Source organism: Acipenser ruthenus, chromosome 45 (assembly GCF_902713425.1).
Source record: "Acipenser ruthenus chromosome 45, fAciRut3.2 maternal haplotype, whole genome shotgun sequence".
Classification (NCBI taxonomy): Eukaryota; Metazoa; Chordata; class Actinopteri; order Acipenseriformes; family Acipenseridae; genus Acipenser; species Acipenser ruthenus.
Genome location: NC_081233.1, coordinates 6,977,851 through 6,988,670, shown reverse-complemented (window position 1 = coordinate 6,988,670; position 10,820 = coordinate 6,977,851). Strand labels below are relative to the sequence as shown.

Genomic DNA, 10,820 nt, shown 5'->3' with positions numbered 1-10,820 from the left:
CCGCTTTCGTCCGTTAAGTTTCAAATCCTTCTTAATCAAACGCGCATCTGCCTCGCCACGGTGAAAGCCCAACACTGCAGGAGGTGCCGGCTTGCGCTTGAGAGCTCAAACCGAGACCCCGTCTGTTGCGACGATTTGCATCTTAGTGACTACACGCTGCTTTTTAAAATTGGGATAGTTTTGAACATAATAAATAATACTATCAATATACTTAGTATTATTGCAACAGATGTAGGCAGGTTGTGTCCTTCATGCTAATAGCACCGTTGATGAATGTAAACAAGCTGTCAAACTTTCCTATAAAACGGAGGGCACACCGTGCAATTTAAAGAATATATATATATATATATATATATATATATATATATATATATATATATATATATATATATATATTTAAAGATGCCTAATTAAAGTAAAAAAGTGTCTAACACTTTCACACGTGACTGCCTGTTGTTTTTTTTATATCACTGATTGCTACCCGGAAATTGAAATTCTCACACCCAGAGGTTTTCATGCAGGTAGGTATAAGGGTATAAATGACAAGCCTTGAGGTGTTCTAACAGGTCGAGGTAATTTTTTGAGATAGCTGTACATGCCTTTGATCTTGCAAGTTGCTCAGACATAACCAGTCTAGTGGATACACTGCCCTCTATAGGCACAGCTTTGCCATTGCCCCTTCAAAGTAACAGCAGTATTCTGCCACTGCACATGAAAATGCAGTGAGTTCGGAATTCCATGATCTCTAGACTGTGCTCCTAGCCCAGAGGGCGTAGTTCCTCCACAAAAAGACATGACGTAATAGTCTTTAATAGTTTGGTACAGCTGTTATGTTAACCAGTCTTGTGGTTCTCTCTCTCTCTCTCTCTCTCTCTCTCTCTCTCTCTCTCTCTCTCTCTCTCTCTCTCTCTCTCTCTCTCTCTCTCTCTCTCTATGGACAAAAGTTTTGCATCACCTAAAATGTTAGGATTTTTTAAAACTATATAAACATGATTCAGGTCTTTTATTTAACGTCATGTAATCAAAGAAACTACAAAATGATATTGCATAGAAGTCTACCGGAAGCCATAATAGTAGTACAGTATTTCATGTTAGATTTCGAAATTCAATATGTTAACGTAACATTATTCAGCAGGTTTCATTTGACTTTATGAAGCAACATTAGTTAATTCTATAGGACGATGCAAAACTTTTGGTCATAGCTATATATATAGGGCAGCAGTGTGGAGTAGTGGTTATGGCTCTGGACTCTTGACCGGAGGGTCATGGGTTCAATTCCCAGTGGGGACATTGCTGCTGTACCCTTGAGCAAGGTACTTTACCTAGATTGCTCCAGTAAAAACCCAACTGTATAAATGGGTAATTGTATGTAAAAATAATGTGATATCTTGTAAGTCACCTTGGATAAGGGCGTCTGCTAAGAAATAAATTATTATTATTATATATATATATATATATATATATATATATATATATATACCTGTAATGGAATCCTTAGTATTCCTTACCTGAACTGCAACCACAGCTGCCATTCAGAGCTTCACAAGCAGAAACTGCCAGATGTGCATATTGTGTTGAACTGCATGGTGTTTGTCATGTGGAATATGAAGAATACATTCTTAATTAATGCTGCAATCGTTTTCTGTTGTGTGAAATGTTGTGGGGTTAGTTATTAAACTAATTTTTCGACCTGTTGTGGATTTGAGCCCTCATGAGATAACATGTCTGCACCACTAGGTGGCACTGCCTGTGCCTATCAGACCTTATTACATTACCAAATTACAAGTACTAAGTACAATAAGTGGACAAGAACGATTTCAAACAAGAGCAATTACAAAAAACGTGAATACGGTTACCTTTAAGAGTAAAATCAAGTACAAGATACAGCAAGTATAGTTATGATTTAGAGCAGTAGTAGAATACAGCAAAGTGTGGAGCAGTTCAGTGCAAGTACAAGATGATGCCAGTGCAGATACAGCTGGGTGCCATCTAGTCCAGTATAGTGGAGAGTTGTGAGGCTTACAGATGCTGTCTGAACAGGTGTTGAGGAGGCGCTGAAAGGTGATCAGGGACTGAGCAGTCCTGATATCCATGTGTAGGCCGGTCCACCACTGAGGGGCAAGGGTGGAGAAGGAGCACACAGCTAATCTGCAGGTGACAGAGGAGAGGTGGGGGCGAGAGGGGGTGTAGGGAGAAATTATATTCTGGAGGTAGGAGGGTGCAGAAAGGTCGAGACAGCGAGAGACAAGAACAAGAGTTTTGAATTGGATGCGAGCGGCGATAGGGAGCCAGTGGAGGGAGCGGACTAGCGTGGGAGAAACGAGGAAGGGAAAGTGGTTAAACAAGCAAACGATTGAGAAACTCAGTTACTAATTAAGCCTTGAAATTTTAAAGCACCTTCATTGCTCAGACTAGGTTAAAACAATACAATAAAAACTCCTTTGAGGAATGGAACTTAAAATTGCTTCACAAAAATCTGAAAAATTATAAAATCAAAGTTGTTCTTTTGTAACTGTGAATGAAAGGGTAGTTCGTGTGTAAATGCCTTTTGTTTTTGATGAGTTTTTTTTTAACTCTAGCTCAATCACATGAGTTTTACAGTAACAGCCCAAAATAGACAGAATCGATAAAAACAAACCCTGTGTCTCCAGGTTTTGCTTAAAATAATCCCTTCTGCCAAAGCCAACACTTGACATACATTGTGTGCACGTTGCCTAGTTGGTAACCAAAGTCCAGGACTCCTCAAATATCAACACAGGGTTAAAAACAAATCAACACAAAATCCTACAGCTTAACAGCGTAATAGCCTAACAAAGGACTTTGTCACTGTGAGGTCTCCAGTCTGATCTATTAGGGACACTACAATACAGGGTGAATCATACAAACAGGAGCTTGCTGGTTTGAATCCTGTTTGCTCCGAATTGCCTAAATTAGACTTTGCACTCCAGCGACCCCTACTGGACAGACAGAGACTTCCCAGGCTGGTCCTCTCCTCCTGAAGTCAGTAGCTTGGAAACATTAGCTACTCAAGTTCGGTGGGTGAAAAGAGGTCATTGGCTGGACAGCTCATCGATTTTCAATCCTCCTGATAGGTAAGTGAGTTGGAGATAACTGCACACCTAACTCGGAAGCCCTCCTCTCTCCACACATGTGTGTCACAAGTCATAACACAATCACCTCGGCAGACCTGTGCGTGGTCTATTATTACCTGTAGTGAACTGCTAGCAGGGGAAATGCACTGAACAGTACATGTCTATAATCAATGCAGTGTGTGGATCTTTTTCCCAGTCAGCATTCCACAGAAGGGATGCTGAACTGTTGGGATTGATGGGGCAAGCAGAGATTCAAATCGAACTGATCCAAAAGTATCTGAAACTTGCACTCGTCCCCCTGTTTGAACTGCACGATTAAGGGAGCTTGTGAAGGAAAGCTCGGTATTATTAACCGGACAGCTGCAAAGAGCATATGGGGTGGGTGAGATAGACTGGGCTTGCAGTGGTCATGTTTCATTCATGGGAGGTGTACACAGAGAATTCCCAGTGGCACAGATACTGCTGTGCACTGGGGAGCACAATATACCAGAGCACATTGTTAACTATTCATGTTTCTGTTTTTTTCCATCGTTTTTTTCTTACTCTTCTTTGCTTATTTCCTTCTTTCAGTCAGTTTTTTCTTACCTTCTTTCTTCTATCCATCTCTATGCATGTGGACACAGAGTGTAGCATTGCCAGCTGATGTATTGTATTGTAGAATAGGACTGCTGGTCAATATATCAGTAGTACAGCGGATCTGCTGCGTATGTATATAAAATATACATTTGTGGGTTGTTGTACTTGATGTTTTCATTGAAACGTAAAGTTGTGACGTCCCATACTGTTTTAAGAACAATCTTGCTTGATCAGTCTCGTTCCCTTACAGATGACTTTAGCCACAAGTGCCTACCTCTTTATTTCAAAGTGGAAAGAAGTTAAGCTTAAATCCGGAGCCAATGCTTGTGAAAGTACACAAACCGGTAAGCCAAAACAGTTTGCATCCTAATGAAGTAGAACGCACAAAAGAGTAACTTGCCCAGCATCCTGGTATCTTCCCCACTCAAACCTGCTGTGAAATAAAATGAGATATTAAATCACAGGTGTCTGTTCACATAAGAAGCTCTAGATTAAAGATATCAAGAGTACTCTGTTAGATTAGACAGAGGTACTAAACCAGCTAATAGGTAAAGCTGAAAATCTATTCATAGTTCTCCAGTGAAACCAAGGAGTGCAAATACAGTATCACAGTTCAATGCAAACACATAGGAGACAGAATTGAACAATAGAGCATACTTGAGTGGATTGAGCTGCAGAATGCATAGAAAATGTTTTTTATTTTAGTGTAAAATAATATTGAAAGTAATTAATTTAATACATTTTTCATTTTTTTTACATTATTGTGTAAATGCAAAAACAAATGACACATGGTTGGGTTGTTTTATTAAGACCCCGTCACTGCTTTTGCAAAGGCAGTGCAATGCAAGTGCGTGTTTCCCTTGAGACACAGCCTGTCACCTTCAGGGTACAGCGCTGCTGTAGGCAGCTGGGGCTGTGCATCTGTCACTGAGCTCAGCATCTGCTGGGACTTTCTTAGTAGCAAAGGATCTCTTTTCCCTTGCAGATGGTTCAGATGGTAAATTCTTTAATTATAGGCTGACAGAGATACATAAATAGAGGCGCTCTGCACGCCACCTCACTGTTCAAAGCTGCTCCAATCTACAGTGCCAGCACAGGATTCTGCAGGCAAATGACTGAGAAGTTATATGCCTTCCAGAAAAGGTAAGATTTTAGCATCTGTGATATTTTCTCTTTTTGTTTTGCTGCATTGTGTATTTGTATATTAGTTGTCAATTGTATAGTGCTTCAGAGAATGAGTATATTACTATTAGTTTATATGGTTCTAGTTTATTTATATATATATTAGCTATATATATATGGCTAAACAATGACTAAAGATGAATATTACTTCTGCGTATCCATTTACTTCCTGTACAAGCTGTCAGTTTTGGTGTATTTGGAACATGCTTTCCATGTTTTGCTGCAGCGTGAATACACCAAAGCAAGTAACAAACCAACAGATGTTCATCACAATGAAAAGGGGACCATTGATCAGATTGCTCACGCTAAGAAAATGGATTTCAAGTCTTGCCTAGTCGTTCAAGTGGCAAGCAAGCTTAATAGCATTGATCAACACAGATCCAATTGAATAACTTCACTGTGAGCATGACTTTTTAGAAACATTCTCTAAAGGTATCACAGCGAATAAACTTCTAACACTAAAATGGTCTGTAAAATGTCTAGTATAAGAAGTAGATCACAAAGTGCTTACATATATTAAGCACATGAGAAAAGAATAAATGTTATGTACAAAATGTATGATCGTAGAAGCCCTTGTTCCTTAAAACTGATTGATCCCAGAACCTGCCTTTACCCAAATCTGACACAAAAAGTGTCCTCTCCCGTCTGTCTTCAACATCGAACAATAGGGTCTATTGAATTGATCTGAACAGTTACTGATTGAAATACTACACAACATTTACGCAAAACAACGGCAGTATTATGAAATTCAGTCCAAAGTTTAGGCTGATAGGGCTCAGTCGATTTTGTTATCAAATTGTTTATTCTTTTTTTTAAAAAAAAAAAGCTTTTTGCCCTACTGGGCAATACAATTCCAGTCAGTTATTTTGCCAACAGGTTTTTAATATTGAAAACACAGATAGCTGTAACTGTAATGAAACCAGCTGCCTATGGTGACATATTAACAGGTTTTTATAAGTTAGAGAACCATACTCCATGCACTTCTTGCAAGTTTTGTCTTTGATCTCGACATCCAGGCGTCCCCCCAGCACATCCATTGTGAAAATGGAAGGGATTCATGAAGAACTGTTTTTAAACTGTTCTTGCTATTGTAATTCCACACTGCCTGGGCACTTTATTAGGACCTGTGCCTAATATCAGGCTGGGCCATCGTTTGTCCTGATCAGAGGCTTGACATGGCATAGACTCCACAAGGTGTTGGAAGGGTTCCATTCAGTCATTAACATTTCAGTCTGGCGCAGCGAGGTAGGCAGAGGATCGGGATGATGAATGTTGAACCTGGTGGAGATCCGAGGATGGTGCTGGCCGTGAAGGATGCCTGAAGTCTCGGACATGCTTCTCAAACCATTCGAGCACAATTCTGGCAAGGGGGATGGATGCAATGTCATCTTGAAAATAGCCATCACCATCAGGGTACAAGGGCAGCATTGTTGGGTAGTAAACACTAGTTAACTCCCTCATTCATTCAGCCTTCCAGAGTAATCAAGGGTATAGCAGGAGAACATGCCCCACAACAGGGCAATGCCAAATTCAAATCGGGTAGACAGGGACCTAATAAAGTTGAATGAAGCCAATTTTCCTCCTGGCATTTTTTGAAGCTCCGTTCAAGAAAAAAACAAAACATTATTTCAGAAATGAATCAGATCAATATAAGGATCTGTGTTTTTTAATGTGGCTAGTTTTCATTAAAGTTCTAGCTTCCATTCACTGTAATTCTCACATGTGCAGTTTTGAAAGAAACACGTGTTTTCATTAAAAAAAACAAAAAAACAAAGCTATCTGGCCCCATAAGAAAGCTCCCAGTTTTCTTGCCTTCCTTTCAAGTAGTCTGTTCCTATTATGCTCCCTACAGTAGGTTAATCTTGAAAGCCTTCCTAAAAGCGATTTGATTGCCCTCAAGTAGAAACAGATATCCCGTTTTAGGATGAAAATGCATGTATGCAAGAACATGTGTTTCTTTTCAAGTCCACATTTGTCACCATTCCCTTACTTTAACGTGAAGGATTTATAAAGGTACTGCAAATTCAGTTACGTGGGTCAGACGCTAGAGGGTGATGCAATACTGAACAGCTGTGAATTAAGTTTCAGAGTAACTATAGTAAACATTTCAGTGTGACAGCACCGAGTTTTATTTCATATAACATTTAGCTTTATTTTATAGAATCTCGCTGCCTTTCATTGGGATTTTAAAATAGTGTTATCCTGCGATAACGGGGGCACTCTACATTGGATAAACAAACGTCACAAAGGCTCCCATTGAATCACAGCACAGTCTGCTGCAGAATTATTCAGTTGAAGAACCACATAACTAGCTTGTCACATAATAGCTATGGCTGGGAGGAGAGCCACATAGCTAAATCACTTCCCTATACATTGCCAATATTCCAGTCAGCTAACAATGCAATCAACATCCCTCTACCTCTCTCTTCTCCACCTTCACAGCTGTCTCTATGTGTATATACTGAGCATCAAAAGAAACTTATCACTTATATTTGGATAAAATTCACTAGATGTGATCGAAAAATGACAAACTCTGTTTTAGAGCAGGTGCAGTGACTTTTTATTGTGCTGATTAACAATTGACATCACGAAGATGCTGCAAAATGATCTGTCGATCTTGGGCAGGTGTTGTGACTCTTGGTCTCCCAGTTCGTGACCTGTCATTGACAGAGTGTGTCTGGTTATACCGTCTCGCCAGGTTTGAAATTGCTGGCTGTGAGCCACAGTACGCTGCCCTAGTCCAGCCTCCAACAGACGTGGCATATTGTTTTTTTTTTTCTGTGATTTTCTTTATTGCTTATATTGGTATGTTATGGAAAATGCATAGCAAAGTGTAGTGAAAACACAGCACAAACAAAAGTGAAAACATGGTTTAAAAGCATGGCATTGCACAGTAAATGTATTTTCATGGCAAATGCATGGAAACAGCAACATTAGAGTGGAAGTTCACTGCAGAATACTTTTGCAGGAGATTATTTATTTGATCATTTACAGGGGTGAATACTTTTTGATTGATCTACAGGTCACTTTTCTGTTTTTTAGTTCAGAATTTGCAAATGCTGCTTTCTGGGACCTGAACGACAGGAATGCGATTGGCGCAGCATCCCAACCAATCAGATGAAACATCATCTGGTAAGTTAACTCTTTAACAGCTGGACTGCCAAGTAGCTGACCTGTATGGAGAAGTATATACAAATATGTGTTATAGGGGCTTAACATTTCAATTTTTTTGGATGACTGTTTTCTTGCTAGTCTGGAATCAAAGTGTTTTCTATTTTATATTGAAAATATTATCTCCCTGATCCAACTCCTAAAACTATATTATGATATTATTATTATCAATATTATTTTAGAGGGACTAAAGAGAGTCAGTTTTAGTGCTCTTCTATGCTTTTATTTTATTTCTAAAAGTGTGACCGCAGCTATTTAAAACTAGTCAAAAATTACAGCCTGCCAGCTGTTTAACACATTCAATCTAGAATATTAAACAGGCGAGTAGACCAGATTGTGTCTTCTTTAACTTGTGCATTTTTGTATGGCTCACCTCCTATTTAATATACAGCATAAATAGTGTATACATTTAAAACTATAACAGTACAAACCAATCACATAGCCATTTCAGCAGTAATGAAGGACCGGGGAAAAGAAAACTGTTAAAAAACTATATTCAAAAGCTCCGGTTCAAATCACAACACACTCACTGTGTGACCCAGAGAAAGTCACTTCACCTTCTTGTGCTCCGTCTTTCGGGTGAGGCGTTGTTGGAAGTGACTGCAGCTGATGCATAGTTCACACACCCTAGTCTCTAAGTCACGTTGGATAAAGGTGTCTGCTAAATAAACCAATAATAATTGTAATATTACATGATATAAGCCCTGTAGCTAGAGCTGTTATGTAACAAGTGTTTTTGACTTCAGTCGTTCGTCAGCTGTTACTGTGGAGCTATTGTGACATACCATCAAACTGTATCATACTGTCTCACGATAAGAGGGTCTGGAACGGCAAAGACAGTGGTTTGGCAGAGCCCTGGTCATATAATACTTCATACAGCATTCCACATATTAAGCAGTTTATGAAATGCAATGTGCCACGCTGCTTGTAAAATTAGAAGGAGTATATGGTTAAATCATTCAAGATTTGCTAAGCTTTTGTAGTCTGTAAAAAACAGGTTTTGTGTTTTTTAAAAAAAAACATTCTTTAAATATCTTTTAGTACCATTCTTCATTTGCCCTAGATCAGAATTTAGTAAATTACTTTGTAATTGAATCTTTTGGCTTATTAGCATTTAGTTTTAAAGCAATATACCTTGTGCTCCGCTGTTTTTTCAGAGTCCAAGCAGAAAACATGAGAATATGTTTAGAAATCCACTTTTGCTGAAGGAAAAGTCCAGGCTGAAGGTAAGAAATCCTGGCAGCAACATTCTCACAAACATATTAACCAACAGACAATTCTTATGACATATAGTTCCATCTTCTCAGCACATTGATGGCTCCCGACGGCTCCCTTTTCCTGGTGTCCTGCAACGACGCACAGCTAGATCCTATTGAGCCTCTTTTTCTCTACAGTAGCTTATACTGGGTATACAGTTAATGTATAACACACTTCATGGAATATCACTTATCAGAGAGTCAGTCTCTTGTTAATTCAGTGGATTGCTTTACTGAGAAAAGCTACTTTCAGAGCTGTGCGGGACATCACCAGCGGGGTCAATTAATCTATAGATAAACACCAAGCGACCTGCAAGCTTTTTAGAAACTAACCTTGGTTACTCTTCATGTTAAGCTATTACAATTTTATGCACATATTTGCCTGAAATGTTACAGTTAGATTGAGCAATAGAGAAAGATAATCAAAATCTCAGTGTTAGAGCAACAGGACTGATAAACCAGTTAGAACGATTGCAAACGCTGTACACATGTAAGAAAGGGGTGCAAAGGGGACATTTGTAGCTGGATGTTCTAAGGTTGGACAACAGTAAAAATGTCCAAACGGTCTCTTAAATCTTGTTTTTCCTCTTATTACTTGTATCTTTTTATCTCTCTCACATAATTGTTCTGAATTTTCCAATGCTCCGTTTAATTACATGGCACTGATCCCTGTCCCTGCGTTTACCATGCCTAAAGACAGAAGGCGAGAGGAGCGTTTTCAGCCGTGCTAACAAACTAATCTCAGAAAACGTTGAAAAAAGACACTTTTGGGGATGCAAGGAAGCATACAGGCATTGTGCACTGTAGCCCATAGGTGAGTCATTGCGCTCTGAAGCTGGTGCAACACTCCTGCTTCCCCGCCTCATTTCTCCACAATCAGCCGACAAAAGCATCTTGTGTTGGTATAGGCATGGTAAATAGAAACAGTACACGCAGACGCAGCAATGGAGGAAGCAATACGTGTGCAAGGGGTGGAGAACAACCAGGTTTGTAAGGGGAGATGTGAAGGTAGAATGACAGCCACGTTTTAATGCAACAAGACAGCATGCAACCTAAGAGAAACGAGTGCTGCTTTAAACTACTAAAGAAATCACTCAAACCAGACGGCTGGCTTTTGACGAAAAGCCTGAATGATAATAAAGTGCATCAACCTTACATATAAATAAAGACCTTGTACAGTCAATTGGCATCAGCTTTAAAACAAGAAATACTAAGAGTAAAGTGCATCGACATTCTCTGCGAACAAAGTGCATCTATTTTGAAATAAAAAGACTGGGGTGTGCAGCTCTCATTTTTGTCCCCTCTAAACAGTGATTTTGTACAGAGATTTTTCATTTACTACCTCACAGTTGCACAGGGTGCAGTAATGAATGGAGAATGGTGACTAATGATCAAAGCAGAAACAGCAACTATACCAATGGTTCTCAACCCCGGTCCTCGGGGACCCCTGTGTCTTCTGGTTTTCATTCCAGCTGAGCTCTCAATCACTTAACTAAACCCTTAATTGAACTAATAATTAGCTTAATTAGGACTCTTAATTGTT

General features: G+C 39.3%; 1 long non-coding RNA gene across 1 annotated transcript; it reads left to right on the top strand.

The window, feature by feature from the left end:
* Window positions 1-4,661: 4,661 nt before the first annotated feature.
* LOC131720913 (uncharacterized) lies at window positions 4,662-10,418 on the top strand. Its single transcript, XR_009319758.1, has 3 exons — window positions 4,662-4,811; window positions 7,893-7,982; window positions 9,179-10,418. It is a non-coding gene; the product is annotated as an uncharacterized LOC131720913 (long non-coding RNA).
* Window positions 10,419-10,820: the final 402 nt, after the last annotated feature.